The sequence below is a fragment of the Urocitellus parryii genome, chromosome 4 (assembly GCF_045843805.1).
Source record: "Urocitellus parryii isolate mUroPar1 chromosome 4, mUroPar1.hap1, whole genome shotgun sequence".
Taxonomy (NCBI): domain Eukaryota; kingdom Metazoa; phylum Chordata; class Mammalia; order Rodentia; family Sciuridae; genus Urocitellus; species Urocitellus parryii.
Genome location: NC_135534.1, coordinates 50,317,357 through 50,337,232, shown reverse-complemented (window position 1 = coordinate 50,337,232; position 19,876 = coordinate 50,317,357). Strand labels below are relative to the sequence as shown.

At 43.7% G+C, this 19,876-nt stretch overlaps 1 protein-coding gene across 5 annotated transcripts in view; it reads left to right on the top strand.

The window, feature by feature from the left end:
• Bmal1 (basic helix-loop-helix ARNT like 1) overlaps nucleotides 1-19,876 on the top strand; it is a 101,075-nt gene that overhangs the window by 18,164 nt on the left and 63,035 nt on the right. For all 5 annotated transcript variants that reach the window (XM_026395877.1, XM_026395876.2, XM_026395875.1 and 2 more), the window contains exon 2: nucleotides 9,150-9,222. The gene's annotated coding sequence lies outside the window, so the exon portion shown is untranslated. The remainder of the gene's footprint in view (nucleotides 1-9,149; nucleotides 9,223-19,876) is intronic.

The window sequence follows — 19,876 nt, the reverse complement described above, 5'->3', positions numbered from 1 at the left end:
GCCTTCCCCTGTTTTGAGACAAGACAAACCTGGAGATGGTGGGAGGGTTGAGGGGTCATCCTCTGGCTCAACATCAGTTGCAATCTACTCAGCACCTGGCATAATGGGAAGGCACTGGAGCGTGAAGAGCAAGAAAATATCTGATGTGTGTCCACTGGCTGCCTATGGACTGATGTGGGGAGGACAAGAGTGAATAGGGCCTGGGTTAGGAAGCATTGCCTAGTGTCCAAGCTGGCACTGTTGGTGGCTGTTGGTGTGAGAGAGGGCAAGACCTAGACTGGCCTTCACTGAGTGCCCTTGCTGTTTGTCCCCAGGCCTCAGCCCCCTGATCCATGATCCTGCCCTTCCCCAAGTGGGCCAGACCCCGCCAAGCTCCTTCTTCAGGGCAGATACTCTTCATTCCCCCTGGAGTGCTCTTCTGTCTGCTTCCCAGTCCAGCAGCCCTGCCACTGCCTTGCCCAGTGACCTTGAGCAGGTTATCAGATCACTCTTGAACCTCAGTCTAGTCTTCTGTGAAAGAGCAATTACTGAACCTACCTCTTGGAATTGTGAGGGTAACATGACATGTTGAGTGTGGTTATTGGAGTAGCCTCCAAAGCAGTCTCCTTCCAACGTTGTCCTGCTACTGAGTACTCTCTGCACAGCAATCCTGAGTTGTAGGGGTCAGATCAGGTCAGGCCTCTGCTCAGAACCCTTTCAATAGTAGCTTCCTATCTCACTCAGAGGGAAGGCCAAATTTAAGCATGGCCCACAAAGTGTCCCAGTAGTTCTCTGACCACTTCTCCAACCCCTACTCCACAAGGCCACACTATCTGTTCATCAGGCTGGGTTCTGCACAGTTCAGTGTGGTGCAGATGAGTAGTGCCACACCCCTGATGAACGAAGTCTATAACTTGTGTGACTGTCCCTTCTGGTCCTGCCTGCCCTTCTCTTGCTTCACTCCAGCCACACTGGAATCCTTCTGTCCTTCAAACATGCTAGGTATGCTTCCTGTTTAGGCTCTACCTGCTGGCTGCTCTCCCTGGAACGTTATTCCCCAGGATGCTGATATGGCTCCTTTACCCTCCTTCTTCAGGTCTTTTCTTAAATGTCACCCTATTGTAAATTACATCGCCTAGCCCACTGCCCCCTGGATGTTCTCTTTGTTTTTTTTCCTCTTAGCAGCTGTCATCATCTAATGTATTATATATTTTACTACTTATTTGGTTTATTGTCTGTTGCCAATAGAGCGTTAACACTGTGAGGACAGTCCCTGGTGTTTATGTTACTCACTGCTCCATTGTCAGTACCTAGAGCAGTGTCTTCAGTAGAGACTCAGGAAGTAAGTAAATGGGTTTGTGCTAAAGCAGGTGGAATGTTGGGTGCAGAGCTTAGCACGTGGGAAACACCCCGTAAATATTGGCTGGCCATTGTTTTTATTGTTGTTAATTATCCTTCAGGGATAAGTTCAAATGTGGCTTCCTCTGAGCCCTTCCCAGCCCCTTCTCAGTCAGCCACTGTTCTTGGTTCCTCTGCCCTCTGTGCTCCTCTTTCTGTTTGGCATTCATCATGCAGCATTAGTGGGACTTGTCTCACATGTTTTTCTTTTTGAATCTAAATTTCTCCAGGCAAAGGCTGGGCTTATTAGATTTGGATCTAAGGCACCTGCATCCACCTATCAGCACACAGTAGGAGCTTCATAAGCTTTTGTTACTGACAGCTGTGGCAAGTGGAATGAGCTTCTGATCTGTCTGCTTGTCTCCAGTGTCACTACCTAATGGTGTACCTCCTCACAAAGAATTTGATAAACCCTTAAAACACTTAATGACAACAATGTAAGTAATTTTGGAGAGAAGAGTACCTTGGATGATGTCTGGGTGGCCTACTTGTTGCACATGGAGAGAGTCTGGCCTTTGGTTACTTTGGCTTTGAGGAGTCATTCAAAGGAGATAGGTGAGTAAGATCAGCATGCTTGGAAGAGGCTGGGGAGAGAAAAAAGCCCAATCTGTTCTGAATGGGATTTAGAGGTGGAGAACATTGCTGCTCAGGGTGGTATCAGTAGGAGAGAGGTTCCTGCCCAGTCTGGGGAGGTGCTGAGAGCCTTGGGAAGTATGTGAGAAGTTAGGAATTTGGGGTCCTTTGAAGGGAGGACCTTAAATGCCAGGGTAATAGCTTTGCTTCTTGTATTTGGCAGGAGGGTTTCGTTGTGGATGTTTTGAGGGTATGGGGTTTGGTGCCAAGAGGAACAGGGGACATAGGAAGGAGGTCTGGAGTCATTTATTTTCTTCTAGAGTGGAGCTCTCTTGTGGGTCCTGAAAGTGGCCTACAGAGGGCTTGCACTCAGAGATCAGCCTGGGCACTCTGAGGGGCAGCAGAGTTTTCAGCTGAAGCAGCACAGTACAGGGGTAATTAGAGTACTGAGTAATTAGAGGTCTTAGCTAAGAAACTCAGCCTCTAGGGGTTTCACTTTCTTTATCTGACAGGTGAGCAGTAAGCAAGTCACATCCCTCATGCCTTGGGTCAGGATTAGCCTGAAACTTGGAAAAGGTTGAGCTGTCCCACAGGAGGCAGGTGGCTAAGGACCAGGCTTGACAATGCATGTCTGGAGGGTTTGAGCATTGTTCTCTCATCCAGAGAGAGATTCATTCTGTAAACTCTGAGAGAGTTCCCTTGCCATTCTTCTTACCTGCTTTGGGTTGGAATTCTAGAAATGACCTTGACTCCTGGAACCTTTCCTGTCTTCTGAAATGGGGTCCCTGGTTTGGATCCAGCATTCTCGTTACCTGTGGCTCTGGCCCAATTTGCTGAGAGGTCCTCTTAGCCTTCCCCTGATGTTCCTTGCATCTCATTCTCGTTACCTGTGGCTCTGGCCCAATTTGCTGAGAGGTCCTCTTAGCCTTCCCCTGATGTTCCTTGCATCTGACCTCAAAGCCCAGGCCTAACCTGCCCCAGTTGAGGCAGCTCTGATGGCATGAGGGCATGGATCCTGCAGTTTCCATCCTGTTCACTCTGTTTACCCTCAGCCTTTTCCTACGAGGCCCCCTAGTTTTTCCCAGCTCATTTGAGATGACTGCCTAGTATTCAGTCAAGGAAATGTCTTCAATAAGCCATGAACTTGTTATGGAGCTTTTACATGGCTTCTAATTTTTGCTCTTCCAGCTAATGCTACATTAAGCCATCTCTGTGTATTATGGAATCATTTTATTAAGTCGGCATTTATCTAGCTAATGGCAATGGCCCAAGATTCAATAGAGAATCAGATGATTTTCTTTTTGCAAGAGGAATGTTGTGAAGATGCACTAAATTTATTTCAAATGCTGGAGACCATCTTTGTTGTATTTTTCATGAATGAAGAAGCAGGGTAACAGTAATGTGAAATTGGGAATAAGTGAAAAGCTGGGTATATACAAGAAATTCATGATGTATTTGTTAAGTGGGGAAGCAAGTGAATAAATCCTCTGCAGGAGCAATCTACCTGTGAAAATCGAGGAATTCGGTAATAATGAAATAATGAAATTTTTTTTAAAAAGTGATTGCTTCTTAAGGATGTTTTAAGAAATGCCCTAAAACAGTGCATAATAGCATTTCTGAGGAGAAATCATATCTCCTTCAGCAAGAATGAGCTTGTCAGGTGCCATTAGTGGTGGAGGCAGTCCACAGGCTCGCTGAAAGGATTTGGCTCTTGTGACCATTAGGAAATGACTGGAGCAAAACTGACAAACAGTCGTCACTGACTAAGCCCCCAGAACTGTTTTGAGCCCGAGATCTGTGTAGGCTCTGGGATGTAGGAAACTCTCTTCTGACCTGCTCATTTGCTGTTTTTGTTGTTTCTGTTGTTTTAATCTCTGGTTATTTATGAAGTGGCTCTAGGCTTTGCATTTCAGTTTAATCCAGTAAATGTTGACTGAGTCTTTATGCCACATAAGGTTGCAGGGCATAAAGATTTGGGGAGAAAGAACACAATGCCCACTTGTTCCTGCGGTGCTCATGATCTGGGAGTGGGAAGGGCAAAGCAAGTTTACAGCTGATGATTATTTAAGGGAGATTAAGAAAGGGGCCCTGGCAGACACCAGGCCCATCCTGTTAGGAAAGGGAGAAATTCTATCTCATTTTGGGCAAGGGAATTGAGAAGAGTTTTATGGAAGTGGTTGGTTTTATTGACACCTTGAAGGAGAGACTGAAATGGAGGCTGGACATTCCCTGCAAAGGTGAAAATTCTGAGTAGAGGATATGGAGAAGGAAGGACATGGGGCTGTTGGGATTTGGTGGAAACGTTGGGCATGTGTACTAATGGCCATTGGGGTGCAACGGGTGTTGGGCATGGTTCTAAATCCTTATATGTATTAATTCATTTAATCCACATAATGACCCAAGTGAAGCACTATCATTATCTCCATTTTATAAACAGAAGCTAAGACTTGTAGAGAGTAATCAACAGTCAAGATCACACTGTTTGAACCAAGATTAGACCCCATTTATGTGGCTCCAGAATCTGTGCTGCTAACCACGAAACTCTCCTGCCTCTGATGTGAGGAAGAATGGGCACTAGACCAGAAAAGTGGACAGATAACCATTTTTCTAGGCTTAGAATGTCAGCATTTACGGTGTAGAGCTGAAAGAGGGGGCAGAAATGGCCATGAGAGGGACTGGAGAGGTGGGACGGGGAGGTTAGTAAGAGCCATGAGGGGGCCTGTCAGCAAGGCCCAGGCTGCGGAGTTGCAGCAGGTGAGCCCAGAGAGTTTGGGGCCAAGGAGAGAAGGGCAGGGGGCCTCTCCTGACATGGGTGCTGTTTACTCAGGGAGAAGAACAGCCATTGGGCATCACTGTCCTGTCCTCTTATCTGTGGAAAGAGGCAAGTGTGACAGAGGGGGCAGGTGAGAGCTGGCACTGCTAATTTGGCAGACCCGGTGGCTTTTCTGCAGCCTAATGACTTTTGAAAGCTGTTTCTGTGCTGAGACACAAGTGTGACTTCCCCCATCTGAGTGCTGTGGCAATCGCTATTTTTCCTGGAAAATTGGGCCCATGTGGGCTCTGCGTGTGGTTTATTTGAGTTCCATTTTTATAGCCTTATTACCTTGTCCTCATGATGTAAGAAGCCTCTCTCTCTTCTCCAGCTTCACTGTGAAAATTGTTTCTTAAAAGGCACAAAGTGTATCTCGTCATTTGGGAGGTGCTCTCTGAGCAGCGGTGCTTTTCTGCAGACTGCACACACACTTCTCCTCGCCCCTGCTAGCACTCCTCGTTGTGTTTCTCTGATCGTTGGCAATTTACAGAGAACGTTGAGGCAGCTCTTGAATCTCACCACCTAAGTGTTGGCCAATTTTCTGCTGGAAATAGTTTATGCACATAAATATCCATTCAACTCCTTTCTTTGAAATGTCACCCTACAGATGACCCTGCCAGGGCCTGAAACCTGGTCTGGTCCTCTGGCCTTGAGTTGATAACAATAGCCATTAGCATCCAGAGAGTCTGGGCTGTTACCAGGCACTGTGTGAAGGGATTTATGTTCATGACCTTAATTATTTCCAATCCCTATGAGGTAGCTACTATTATTTATCCAGTTTTACAGATAAAGAAAACAAGTCCTAAAGGAATAGAGAGACACTATGCAGCAAGTAAATTCCAAAGCTGGGTCTCAACCAGGTCTTTCTGACCTTGGAGCCCATGGGCTTGTTTTATTCATTCATTTATTCAACAACAAATGATTGTCTACAATATACTGAGAACTGTTCTAGACTTAGGGCATTCAGCAAGGAAAAAAAAAAGGCAAAAATTCCTGCCTTCTAGCCAAGGTATAAGTGGGTAGTTACTGGTTCCATCACTGGGAAGGATGCTACAGAAGCAGGACTTTGGAAATGGGAAATGACACTGCTAGCTGTCTTTGGGCCTTTTGCCCTTTATTCTTTGTGTGTTGGCACCAGTGAGACATGGCTGCCTATCGGCTCAGTTAGAATCCCAGTGAAGGGGAGCTCCTTTCTGTGCATCTAGCTATTAGTTTTAGAGGAAGGCTGTGATTGGCCCACTTGGATGATGTGCCTATCCTTTGGGTCAGTGACTGCTGTGATTGGCCCACTTGGATGATGTGCCTATCCTTTGGGTCAGTGACTGCTGCCAGGGAGGGAAGTATTTTAATGTGGGCTGGATTGTAGGCCCATCTGTTGGGGCAAGAAATCTTTTTAGGAAAAAGGCAGAAGATATATATATTTGGGGAAGATTAAGAAGACTTTACCTTGGTTTACTGTAATAGGTTTTGAGGAATTTATCCTATAGCAATGCAGGAACTCTTTGTAGCATTTTAAATAGGGAACTTGATCAACGTTGTTTTTTGTTTTTTGTTTTGTTTTGTTTTTGTTGTTGTTTTTTAATCACTCTAGACACTATATGGGGTTTTGGTTGGAAATAAGTGACTGGAGGTAGGTAGGCTGGTTAGGAGACTGCCAGTGGGGCTCCAAGGAGAGCTTTTGAGATCTAAGCTTATAGTCCTGAGTATTTCTATTTGCATTTTACCTCTAGCCACAGCATCGGTGGTGGGGACTTGACGGGGTGAGGGTGGGGGTCTAGAGACAATTTGGAAAACCTGACTTGGTGACCAGTCAGAGGCTAGAAGGAGATGGCCTTAAGAAAGGTTCTCACCTCCACCAAGAGGGTAAATAAATATTCTCTGGAAGGCTGGCCTTATCATTGAAAACTAGTTATTAGTGGTGGCAGATTCCGCATACCTTCTTTGCTGTGATTCCCTAACTGGAAAGGGAGGCTGACTGCTTACATGTTCCTCCCTTTTAAAAGTTTTCATTGGTGGGGAGTGCTGGGGTTGTGGCTCAGTGGTAGTGTGCTTGCCTTGCATGTGTGAGGCACTGGGTTCAATCCTCAGCACCACATAAAAAATAAACAAATAAAATAAAAGGTATTGTGTCCATTAAAAATGTTATTTAAAAAAAGTTTTCATTCTTTGAGAAATCAGAAAAAGGAGGTACTGTCAGGACTGCCGTGGAGAAGTGGATGGATGAGTGAAGGATACTGCCCTGGAGACCTACAGTCCCACAGCTTCCCCAGGATATAGCTCTACTTTAGGCTTTTAAGGAATTTAAGCCAAGAATGACATGATGTGACTCAGGTTTTAACAGATTTCCTCCTCTAGTAAGAATAGACTGTGGGTAGAGGTAGGAACAACACCGAGGGTAGAAGCAGGGTCCTAAGTTAGGAGGCGATTGCAAAAATCTAAGCTGGTAATGGTGGAGATGGTGAGGAATGTTCATATTTTGAATGTAAAAATCAGTTTGGGTGATGATTGGATATGGATTGAGAAAGAGAGGAAACAGGAGCAATTTCTAACCTATGTCCTGGGGGAAGAAAGGTATTCCAAACTGAAAAGGTATTTCAAACTAGATGCTGTGAGGAACAGGTCTGGAGGGAGGTCAGGGATCTGTGTCAAGCATGTCAAGTTTGAGGTCCCTAATGTGGTCTCAGAGTGTTCCTATTTTGTTGACTTATGTCATTGGCACTGGCTGCTGAGTGTACAAATCAGGAGTTCAGAGAGGTCCAGATTGAGGAGAAATCTGAGTGAGCATGATCATCAGCAAGGAAGTGATATTTGAATTCATAAGCCTACGTGAGATTACTAAGGGAGTGACAGTGAGGGATGCAACCAAAACAGGAGGTGAGATGAGGAGGAACAGCCAGAGAGGTGGGTGTAAAACCAAGAGAGAAAGCTATCCTTGAAATCAAGAGAAGAGAGTGGCCAAGCAAGAGGGAACAATTAACTGGTGTCAATACCTGCAAGGTGAGGAGGATTAAGGCATGACCAATGGATCCAGCAGGCCAAGTGCATGCTTTTGGACCTAAGCTTATTATTAAAGTCATAGGTCCTGCCCTGAAGAAGAATATAATTGTGAAAAAAAAAAACACATTTAGAATTCATCAAAATAAATCCAAGATGTGAAATGTGATGATTGTACCATGGGAATTGTGTAGAAGAAGATAATACTTCTGTGGAGAGGATTGAGTCAGATTTATTTATGTATTCATTTATTCATTCATTTTACTAAAACTTATTGGGTGCCAGGGACTTATTTGGGAAAGAGTTATTATTTAATGGATATAGAGTTTCTATTTTGTAGATGAAGAATTCTGGAGGTAGATGGTGGTAGTAATGGTGTAATAATACAAATTGTACTTAATGCCACCAAACTGACCCTTAAAATGGTTATGATTATAAATTTTATGTTATGTGTATTTTGCCACAATAAAAAATTGGCAAGGAAAAATGCACTTTTCTTTCCTCCCCGCAACCACGAACTTGATTTGGGATATGATGTTTGAAATGAATGGCATCGGTAGATGGAGATAGTGTGGAGGAAAGTGGAGAAGACATCCAACTAGAGGGAATGCTGAGAGGGGACTGTGTGTTTGGAGACTGACTACCAGTTCTACCTGTCTGGTGGTAGGGTCCCCTGGGGAACCCAGGCCAGGTGAGGCTGCAAAGTCAGGGCAGGCCAGTTGGTGCAGGCCTGGTATTCCGGCTATGGAGTTGGGCTGACCTTAGATTCTGGGAGCCTCTGAAGGTTTCTGCCCAGGGGAATGTCATTAAAAAGGTGTGTGTTTAGAGTGATCTCTTTAATCCTTCCTGGTAAACTGTTGCCTATTCAAAGCAACAGGATTGAGACCTGCATGCATTTCTGTGGTGAAAATTGTGGCCTACCAGAAGCTTAGCTACCCAAGCATGTGTTAATAATGAATTGAGTAGGTTATTTTTCCACTCTTTTTTTTTTTTAACAAATACTTTTTGAGGACCATTTAAATGCCTTTGGTATTCTGGACAGTAGGGATAAGGGGTTGGGTGAATTAAACAGGCCTCTTGTCTTGGAAAGTCTATAATCTAGAGACCCCCACTTCTAAACAAGAAATTATGCCATGTGTTTTACCACATGTGTTACCAAAGTTCAATGGGAATTGAGAGGAGGGGCTACTTGGCCTGCCTGGGACACTCAGGAGGCTTCCATGGAACAACTATATAATAAATTTGAAGAATAAGTAGGGATTTTCTAGGCAAAGAAACAAACATGGGCACCCTAGGAGAATGGTCATTTAAAACTTAATGCACATTGTGAATGTAAAGAAAATGTCTAAATATTTTCTTTAAAAGCTAAACTTTCTATTTCATTGGCTTTTAGGTGGTGCGGGCTAAAGTGTATGCTTTTGGATCCAACCTCGACTACTCAAATGTGGAATCCTAGGCCTTCATTGGTAAGTTTGTTTGATGCCTTCTTACCAAATTATGCTATTGAGAATTGCAATTTGGCATGAAAGGCAAGGCAGGTATCATTAGCAGGTAGGTGCTCTACAGAAGTTCCCAAGCCTGAACCCTAGAGAAACCTATAGAATAGGTGAAAAGTATACACAGGAGAAGTGGAATCTTTCTGTAGGTTTCTGTGGTAGATGCAGAGAGGGAGGCTGGAGGTAAGGATAATCCAGGGTTACAAGGGACAAATACAGTTGTCATCATAGAGAGGCAGAGCTTTGGTTTTGTTTTGAAAATAAAAGTAGTTTGGAAAATTTCCAGGGAAGAGTGGGTTAAAATTTTCAGAGCTTGAGAACATGTGTGTAGGACATGAAGAAAGTGAGCTCATCGATGGACCCAAAGGAGCAAAAGCTTCATTCAAAGGAGTCATGGGCAAGGACTTTGGCAGGATCTATGGGCATATGATTACCCTAGCCCACAGTCTTTCTATCTCTCTCTCTCTCTCTCTCTCTCTCTCTCTCTCTCTCTCTCTCTCTCTCTATATATATATATATATATATATATATATATATATATAATATTTTTTTGTAAAGAACCATATGCTAAATATTTCTGGCTTCCTGTTATAGCTATTCAGCTCTGTTTTAGTGGAATGAAAGCAGCCATAGATGATATGTAAATGAATGGGTATGAGTTCATTCCAGCAAAACTTTAGAGAATCAGATGGTGGTCTGGGTTTGGCCTGCATGCTGTAGTTTGTCAACTCCTTTCTAGACCCTGAGTGCCAGGCTAAGGCACTTAGACTTTATCCTGAAGGCAGTAGGAACACATCTAAGTTATTTCGAGCAAGGAAGTAAAACAACTGAGGTGATGTCTTAGAAACATTCACTTGGTAGCTGGGCAAGAGGCATGGGGCTCTGTTAGAAAGCAATAGCAGGGGCTGGGGATGTGGCTCAGCGGTAGCGCGCTCGCCTGGCATGCGTGCGGCCCGGGTTCGATCCTCAGCACCACATACCAACAAAGATGTTGTGTCTGCCGAGAACTAAAAAATAAATATTAAAAAAAAAAAAAAGAAAGCAATAGCAGCAATCCCTACATGAGGTCATATGGCTAATAGTAATGAGATTAAATGAATTATAGAAGAGATGTTGTCAAGGAGCAACCAATTGCATTTTCAATCTTTTTAAAGACAGGAGTCAAAGAAGATGAAAATTTAAATTTAGTTGGGTTCACAATGGTATCATTGACAGAAGTGTGGATGTTGGGGTTGGAAAGGGGTGGTAGATGCATCTGGCTTAAGATGTATTGAATTCAGGATATCAGGATTCATCCATAGGGAATGTCCAGTAGATAACCACAAATGTAGGATTGAAGCCTAGACTGAGAAGGTGAAGTCTGGATGTTCAGATGGAAGCCATAGTTTTAAATAAGTTGTCTCCAAGATGAGCAGAAGGCTGACTCTGGGGAAATGTGCATAACTTCAGGATGGGGGGAAGAGGGTGGAAGAGACCCAGAGGCCCTGGAGGAGAGAGTCCCAAGAATGGAAGAGGTTGGGACAACAGAGACCAGACAGAAGGGATCTGAAGGAAAAGTGCTGAATTTGTGGCAAGGTGGCCTTGAGGACTGTCATGTCATGAGAGGGGAAGAAGCCAGCTTGCACGGGGTCAGACATCACTGAGAGATAAAGAATGGAGATATTTCTAAAATATACCACTCATGGAGATTGGGGAAGTCAAAGAAGGTAGACATGTAAGATTTAAGTGTTTGCATGTCAGAGTGACATTTCTTCCCTTTGGAGGCAGGCAGAACATGCTGTGACCAGTTCTTATTGCCTTCTTTGGAGCCAAGCTATGTTTGGAGTTTGTGTGTACACTGGGCTTGTGATTGTGTTCTTAAGTCTCCCTTTGAGGTGTGGTGTTCATAACTCTGCTACAACTTGCACCATGGAATTTGGCCCATGTTTGGACTTTTGCCATGAGACAAGATGTGATCTGTTGGGTAAATAGTTGCATTTACACAAACTGGAGGAAACAATGGAGTGGACCAAAAATTGATATAAAACTTCTTACTGTAGAGTCCTTAAAAGTACGGGGGATTTGAGACAATTCATCAAGTCATTCAGTGACGTATCAATTTGTGCTGAGTTTTTCAAGGGTACATTCTGTGGTTTGAATTCTAAGTAGTTTTTTAATTCAGCAGTTGGATACCTAACAGTAAAAGCAATGTGTTAACTGTTGGTATAGTAGGTTAACTGTTGCGGCCCTGTTGATGAAACACTCATTGTGTACCAAGTACAGTGCTAAGTGCTCTGTGTGTGTCATTTTATTTCATCTTTACAATGACCTATGATGGGAGATTTAGTGTTCCCATTTCAGCAGTAAGGAAATCAAGTCATTAAGAGGTTGAATAACTGGCCCAAGGTCACAAGGATTTGAACATAGTTCTATATGACCCCTGGTTTATGGCATTCCCTGTTTTATGTCACCTAATCTACCCATTTACGTAGAGGTAAATTGAGCTCTTCAGGTTAAAAATTGAGAGGCCATAGTGGGTGTTTCCACATCCTAAGAGTCTTTTAAAAGGGTGAAAGAAGCCAAATTGTCCTTCAGTTTGGTGAAAATGGCAGATGGGCTTGGACAGGAAATGTCATCAGAAGGCTTGAGAGGCAGATTCCAACCCTAACTCTATGGCAATTGCAATATGGTTGTTTGTTTGTTTGTTTAAATACTTGGTGTTTTTCTAAGCTCTTCTCCAACTTCAAGCCTCAGAGGCAAGGTCTTGTTGGGTCTTCTCACTGCATCCCTCGTGCCTAGAGCAGAATTGGACATGGAGTGTGTATGTTCACTAATTTATCTGTTGCTTCTAATGAACCAGGTAACTTAGGTAACTTAGTTCCGCAGTTGCAGAGGTGACACAGGACCAGGTCTGTTGTCAGGAGGCAGACACCCTAGGTAGATGAGATGTGTCATGTGACCTTGAGCCCAACCCACGGGGGCCAGAGGAGTTTGGTGTGGGGTGGAGAGCAATGAGACCTATGGAGCTGGGAGGTGGTCAGGAAAGGCCTCTCTGACCAGTGGAGCCAGACAGCAGCAAGCCTGTTGGGGGAAACAGGAAACCTCTGGAGTGACTACAGCTTTCTCAGCTGAGCCCTCAACTTTTCCTTTTTTCCCACTGTTCCCTCCAAACAGGGCTCCCCCTGAGGCCTCATCTCTGGCCTTCCTGTGTGGCTTGATCTGCTGTCTTCTGCTTCTCCTCCAACCTCACAGACCCTGACCTCTGAGGCTTGCTTGGCCTGTTCTGTCCTTAGCTGTGGGTTTTGCTTGGTCCCTCTTAGGTCCTCCCTGGTGTTTCCTGGGTGAACTCATCAACTGCTGTCTCTGCCCTGCAGCCTCACTGGCCTGCCTCAGAGTCAGAACCTCACCCAGGAGCCGCACCTCAGACTCCTCCCTGCCCTACCCCAAGTGCCCCCTCTGCCTTGCTCCCCAAGGTGCTGGCCTTGGTCTGTGCCCCTTCAGTTGACTCTACTTCAGGAGTCATCCATGACTTGTCCTTCTCCCCGTCTGTCATATTCCACCGAGTACTATGTCCTGAAAAGTCCATCTTCTGATTTTTTTGAGTCATTTTTTCTTTTCTCCCCCAACTCCTTTGTTTAGGATTCATTATTTGAAGACATATAGATATATATGCACACACACACATATATATATATATATATATATATATATATATATTCATGTATTATATATATTTTTGTTGTTGTTTGTTTTTTTACAGTAGCTCCTCCATTGGTCATCCTGCCCCTCTTGATCCTCCTTCATTTCACCACACACTCTTGTCAACATGTTGTTTCTAACTCACCTATCTCATCATGGTTTTCTTCTATTTAAGACTCTCCAAGGGCTCCGGTACTTACAGAATAAAAGCCAAATCCCCTTCCGTGAGCTTTTTTATAACCTGGCTTTTGGCCACCTTCCTCATTCCACTTTTTCCCTAACCCACATTTCCAGCTTCAGCCCAGCCACCGACAGCCATCAGCTCTGGTGGCTTTGCCAGTGCTAGGTCCTCTCCTGGGAACCACCTGACCCCTGCTTCTCATCTAGGTGACTGAGTTCCATTTTCCTCCAGCTCTCCTGTATACTCCTCCCACAACCTGGAGATGACCTTCCTCCTGCCTCCCAGAACACCCTGCAGGGCTGTTACAAAGCACTTATCAGTGTAGTTGTTGACTTTCTTATCTGTAATGCTCAGTAAACTGAACTCCTTAAGAATGGAGAAAACACACACACACACACACACACACACACAAAATCTCTCTGTTCCCAGTGCCAGCCTAGTGCATCTGGCTCAGGAAGTATTTGTTGAAAGAGTGAAGATAGCAAAGTCTGTTTGTACAGCCAAACAACAGATTTAAAATGCGATCAGATACACTTGGAATTGGAAGTTCAGTGGCCATTGAGTTTGATGGGGCTAAACCTCTTCTCATCTTTGAGGGCAGGGCAGGTCATTCTACATTTGTGCTTGTGAGACCTCTGGAATGTCACTTCCCTATATTCTTTGCCTCTGACTTCTTAAAATTTTATTTATTTATTTATTGCTCCTATGTTGATAGAATAATAATTGCAATTCAGAATGAAAAATAATCCATCAAGGAATTCTCAGGAATGAGATCCACCTGCCTTGGTTTTAGACAAATCCAAGATTTCCTAAAATAGCTAAAATATTAATTCTTGTCAAACTCTGATAGACCCCCCCTCCCTGCCCCCAACATAGAATGCAGTTTGGGCTGGAGGATCAGGTTTCCTAGTTATCCTCTGAGGTGGGGGACACCCAGGGCATCTTTTTCTTTGTTTGGAACCTTATAAAGTCCATAGTGAATGTGCACTGAGGAGTAGCATGAGTAGGAAGGAGTTCTGACCCAGGGATCCTTGGTCAGTGTCCTTATTTCCCATGGGAGCTAGCACATACACCAAGATTGTGGAAAATAAATTCACATTTTCATTGGAAGCATTCATCTTGGTTGTCTTCTTCACTTCCTGTTCTGCAACAGAACTTGTGCCAAGATCACGGCTTTTATTCAGGGGTTTACAGTAAGCTGGGAAGGCCTTCCAAAAGACTCATCTCGTATGGAGGGTCCTGCTGACCAAGAGCCCAGCTTTTCTTGCCTGGAAATTCTTCTGATGCTGCCTTCCTTTGCAAGGGACTTCCCACAGCTGTTTCCTCTGCATGGAAAGCTTTTTCCTCCTGGTTTGCCTGGCTCATGCCTGATTACCCCTCAGATGTCAGCTGATTTGGTGGGAGCCTCCCTTGACTTCCCTGATAGGAAGGCCAGGTCTCAGCCTCACCTTCCCAACGTGATTACCAGCTGCTGGTGGACTGCTTACTGTCAAAGTGCTTGGTGGTTAACTACTTTATATTAGGGGTTTGGTAGATGATGGTGGGTGGAGGAGTGTTGTTATTATCACAAAGACGCCATATGAGAAGACAAGGGCCCCACCCGATGAAATCTCTGGCAAATCAGGGGCTGGTCCCAGGTGCCGGCCTACAGGTGCATGATCTTCACTCATACCCTAAAGACCCTCTGCCACACATCCCAGCAGCCTGTCCTCCTGCACATCCCTAGTGCTCATCACAAAGGTCATCTTATATTTGCATTTATTTGTGTGGTTATTAAAGAATGTTTGTTCCCTGCTGGCAGCTCCTGTAAGTCCTGGGATGATAAGAGTACCCATGACTCTAAGTAGGTGCCCCACACAGGGTTGACTGACAGCCTGAGGGAACCACCCACTCACCCATGCTCTTTTATCATGGGAGTCTAGGCAATGGCCATAAAAGAGCCACTGCAGACCCCCACTTCTTGGACTCTCCTGAATGTGTGCCTGGGGATTAACCCTCAGCCTCACTTGGTTCCTGCAACAGGGCTCGCAATGGAAGGAAACATCTGTGCCACTCTTTTCTTCCCACTCCCTTTGCCCTTTCACTACCCTGCAAGCCCCTTGTTGTCCATCTGTAAGGAAATGGACCTTTTTGCCTCCCAGGACAGAGCCAGCTGCTCCTTCTCTGGTGTCTGGACCTTCACACACTCTGAGGATGACTGACAGTAGCGGGTCATAATGACCTTTGTACCTGCCATCCTTGTCCTTCCAGAGCCTGTCAAGATCAGACCAGCCTTGGCCTGTGGTCTCTGTGGCAGGGCAGTTTTCTGGACATCCAGGGCTCAGGTCTCTACAGAAGGGGTAAGGGAGAACCAGAAGTAATTTCCTTAGGAGCAGTTGCTCCATGATGCAGTGTGTAGGTGTGTGTGTGTGTTTATCTTGCATGATGTTTTTACTTGGATCATTTATCACCTTGCTGTATTTCCTTCTCTAATGTGCCACTAGGGATAATAGAAATATAATAGCTCTTGGCTAAATAAATATTTTCTCCTCTCCCAATCCAAGGACACCTTTCCCCACCCCACCCCTGACTTTGGTATCTCAGTGACCTCTTCACCAGCTTTTTGTGCCTATCAGATCCCGGTGACTGTTTAGATCACAATGATGTGAAAACCCTTTCTAGACTCCAGACAGCTGGGCAGGGACTGGACAGCAGGGGGAGCCAGGTTTCCCAGGGCACCTCACCAGGCCACCAGGGCCCTCTAAGGGCAGCCTGGCTGAGCTCCAAATGACTCACCCTGTTTTTGAGTGGGAAAAATAAAAACTTAAAAATGGCTTCTGACCAAGTGGGGAAAGTGGACAATGGGGGAAGGAATGTTAGCTAGGCCCTAAGGACATTTGCCAGCAACAAACTGAGATGGGCTTAAAGCACAGATGCCCCCGAGACATCTCCTTCAAAGGGCACTTGGTTGTGGAGGCAGATCCACTTCAGAACATCAGCTATATACACCAGCACAGGGCCCAAGGCACATCACCGGGCTCTCTAAGCCCTTGGGGTCCTCATCTGCAAATGAGATAGGAGGAATGACCTTTATTAAGTTTTTGTTTGAAGGAAATGAAAATGTGCTTAGCACGGTGCCTGACATGTAGAAAATATCAAATACCTAGTATCTGCTATTGTTTTTAAAAGTATTATTGTTGGTAATAATGTAAGACTGGACAAGAGATAAAGCTTAAGATGCACAGTTAAAAGGCCTGGTGAGTAAGTGAGATGGCAGAAAAGGGAAGAGCTTTGTGAATCACAGATTATGTCCAGATATTATTAGCACAAATATATATCTGTTGTTGTTTTGGCTTTGGAAAAAATGGATAATCCCAATTTTATGATGTTGAGTCTAAGTTCTCTGTTGTTTTTCTTTTTTGTTGCTGAGGGAGGTTTGTCAGACAGGCCTTTGTTGGAATCTTTCCCAGTGGCTGTGTGACCCACATTGGTGATCCAGGGTGCCAAATGCCTGGACAGCACCTGGCAGAGAGGAGCACTGCAGTGGTTGATGCTATTATTTAAAGATTTTTATGATAAACATTTAATGGATAATAGTAAGTTCTTATAGGTTCATTGTCAGCAAGTTGGGAGCAGTGGCCTGAGTTACTCTTTACTCTGGAACTGAAAATTTCTGCTGTCACAGTAGGGTGCCATTTGCTTATACTTTCACCTGCTGTTGGACATTTGAATTGATTCCAGTTTTTGCCTATTACAAATAAAAATACTATGACCATCCCCACCCCCATACATACACACACACACACACACACACACACACACACACACACACACACAATAAATACACTAAGTTGTTTTCTTCCAAATGTAACATAGATTGCTACAATTGTTTTCACAAGTATCTTTGAAATATTTTCTTAAGAACAATTGCTTGACTTTCTTCTTTTTTCTTTCCATGTAAGACTGGACATTTCCCTGCCCTACTCCATATTTCTAAGAGTAAACTGAAACAAAATTAGTTATTTAAGAAAAAGTAGATACCCTCAGACTCAGGTTGAGAACGCCCCATTGATGGGATGCATCTGGCCTGCTGATGTATTTTGTTCAGTGTTCATGTGTTCTACAACCTCTGAATTAGCAGCTAACATTTAAAAAATTGGTAGGTTTTGTGTAAAAATCCAGGTTCATAGCTCTTCCTGGGAGATTGATCAGTCTGGCATCTCTGGGTCTATCTTTCTGTGGCCACGTTGAAGAGTGGTTCCCTCTGCCCTTACCTTGCACAGTCTCTTTGCGCCTTGCATGGTGGCATGGCCTGTGGGTAATTGGGTTTATAGCCCCTAAGCTACTGTGCGTAATAAGTTTCACATTATTTTCATTAGCAACTTTGATCACAGATAGGAAAGTTATTTTACATGTTAAGTTATCATTCATATGATAACCCAAGTTGCCGCAGTATTTTAGGCTTTCTAGGATTTAGTAGGGTTACCTTTCTCCTCCATGTGGAATTTCATCATTAGGAATTCTTTAATCTTTATTAAGGCTTTTATGTCAACACAAAATGTTGTATAATGCAGAATATAAATGTTGATAGCCACTGTTTAAGGGAGGTTGTAAACAAAGTGAATTGCTTTAATCCAATGTGATTTTGAAAAATATTAGACAGTTATTTTTTTACATTCTCATTAAATTAGTTATAATTTGGCAAAATGGAAGTAGGTGAGGGGTGTGAGATTCTCTTTTCCTTCTGCAGTGTTTCCTTAGGCAGATTGGAACCGCTTCCAGCCAGAGAGCAGCCTGCTGTCATGCTCAGAGGGTAGAGCAGCTTCCAACAGGCTGACTCCAGGGGAAGTTTTTAAAAATTGTCATTTTTCCATGAGCTCTTAAGAAGTGATTTTTATATTTTTCATCATGACAAGCATATATGCTGTAACAATTCAAACAACTCTGAAATGTGTTAACTATACAAGGAAGCCTTCTGTGACCCCCATTTTCAAATATTCCCCAAAGCTAACCACTTTCAAGACTTTGTTGTTTATATATTTCTGGATATGCTCCTGTTCCCCAGCCTACACTCTGCCCTCATCCCTAACGTACATGGTTTTACTTTTTTATAAAAATGGAATCTATGCATACTGTTCTGTAATTTTCTTTTTACAACTTTAAATTTTTATATTGATATTTCCAAATTGATATGTAAATGTGTATTTTTTTTACAGTTGTACTCCAGTTATAGATGTATTAAGTTTATTTAATCATCCCAGTATTGGTAGACACTTAAGTTGTTTCTGATCTTTTGCCATCACAGCCATGTCTGTTGTAGAAATTTTTGCACATACCTGTGAACTTTTTTTGCACAAGATTTTCTATGATATAGATCCTAGAAGAGGGGCTTTTGGCTTAAGCCACCTACCATTTAAAATTTGAATCAATATTGCCAAATCACCCTCCAGAAAGACTGTGCCAATTCCCAGGACTATTGTGGCTTCAACACATACACAAAAAGAAAGTTTTAAAACTCACGAATATGCCATAAAATGACATTATTCGTCTTAGAAAACCATTCAAAATATATGAATTGGTGGATTTAACTAAATGATTTCATATCTTGACATTAGTGATGGTTATCATCCTGCAAGGTGACAAAAATGTTTCATAAATGTTGTAATCAATTATTAATTACCTAAGGATACCATTTGTGCCAAGTAGACTTTGGAAGAATAATAGCCAAATCATGGCTTCCATTTTCCTACCATCACGGATCTGACTGATCCTTCCCAACAAGGCCTGAGCCATCAGCACCTCAGCAGAGTCAGCATTGGAAGGGACCAGGGAGGGCCAGATGTTAGGCACAAGAGACCTGGAGAGCAGGGACTCACAAGTAGTGCTGTGTGGCTGGGACAAAGTCTCCTTTACTGAGCTAGTGATGGGGAAAGGAAAGGGAAATGATGTGGCCACTTTTGTTTGCAGCTTTCTCCTAGAAATGCTAACATTTACGTTCATGTTTTCAAAGCTTTCAGGAAGGATCTGAAAATTCTTGGTCAGAGGCCCTTACTGATCTCACATGACTGAGAGCTCCTGGCCTAGGCTTTCTGCTTTTCCACAGAAAGGACAGATATGGGAGATGGTTCCTTCATCACTAACTGCATGTGACATTTTGAATTCCATCTTCTCTGGAGACCTTCTGTCTGCTTCTCTGAGATGGTGTTTGCCCTTTGTTTAGCCACAGCTCCTCAGAATTAACCTTCTTTATGAGGCTGCAGTAGATTTGATGCCTAGATCTTCTGGGTGCTATCAGCTTTGTTCGAACCACACTGGGCATTCTGGTCCAGAGGAAAGGGATTTGGAGTCAGACCCTGGTTCAAATCCTGACTTCATCATTTTCACTAGCGGCGTGACCCTTCGGTTAATAACCTCACCTCTCTGAGCCTCAGTGCTCCCTTCTACAAAATGGGGACAGTATTTCTACCACAGGAGCAACTGGAGGAATTTTTATATTTGAAAAGGTGTGTTTCAGATGTTCACCACAGAATTAACACTCTATAGTGTGAGTCCTGTCTCATCTTCCTGAAGTACAGAGAAGGTTCTTTCTTCTCTGGGGATTCTCTAAGCTGGTGGCTACTGGCGAGGTCTCTTGGAGTGAGAGGAAGGTTATCCCTTGAGTACTCAATTCATATTCTCAGGAGCTCAGTATTTCACAGAGAAAGCTCAAAAGGCAGAGACAGTGTAGAGTGCACAATAATAGGAATTGATTAATAGAAAAACATTAATCCTCCAGATAGAGTAGGG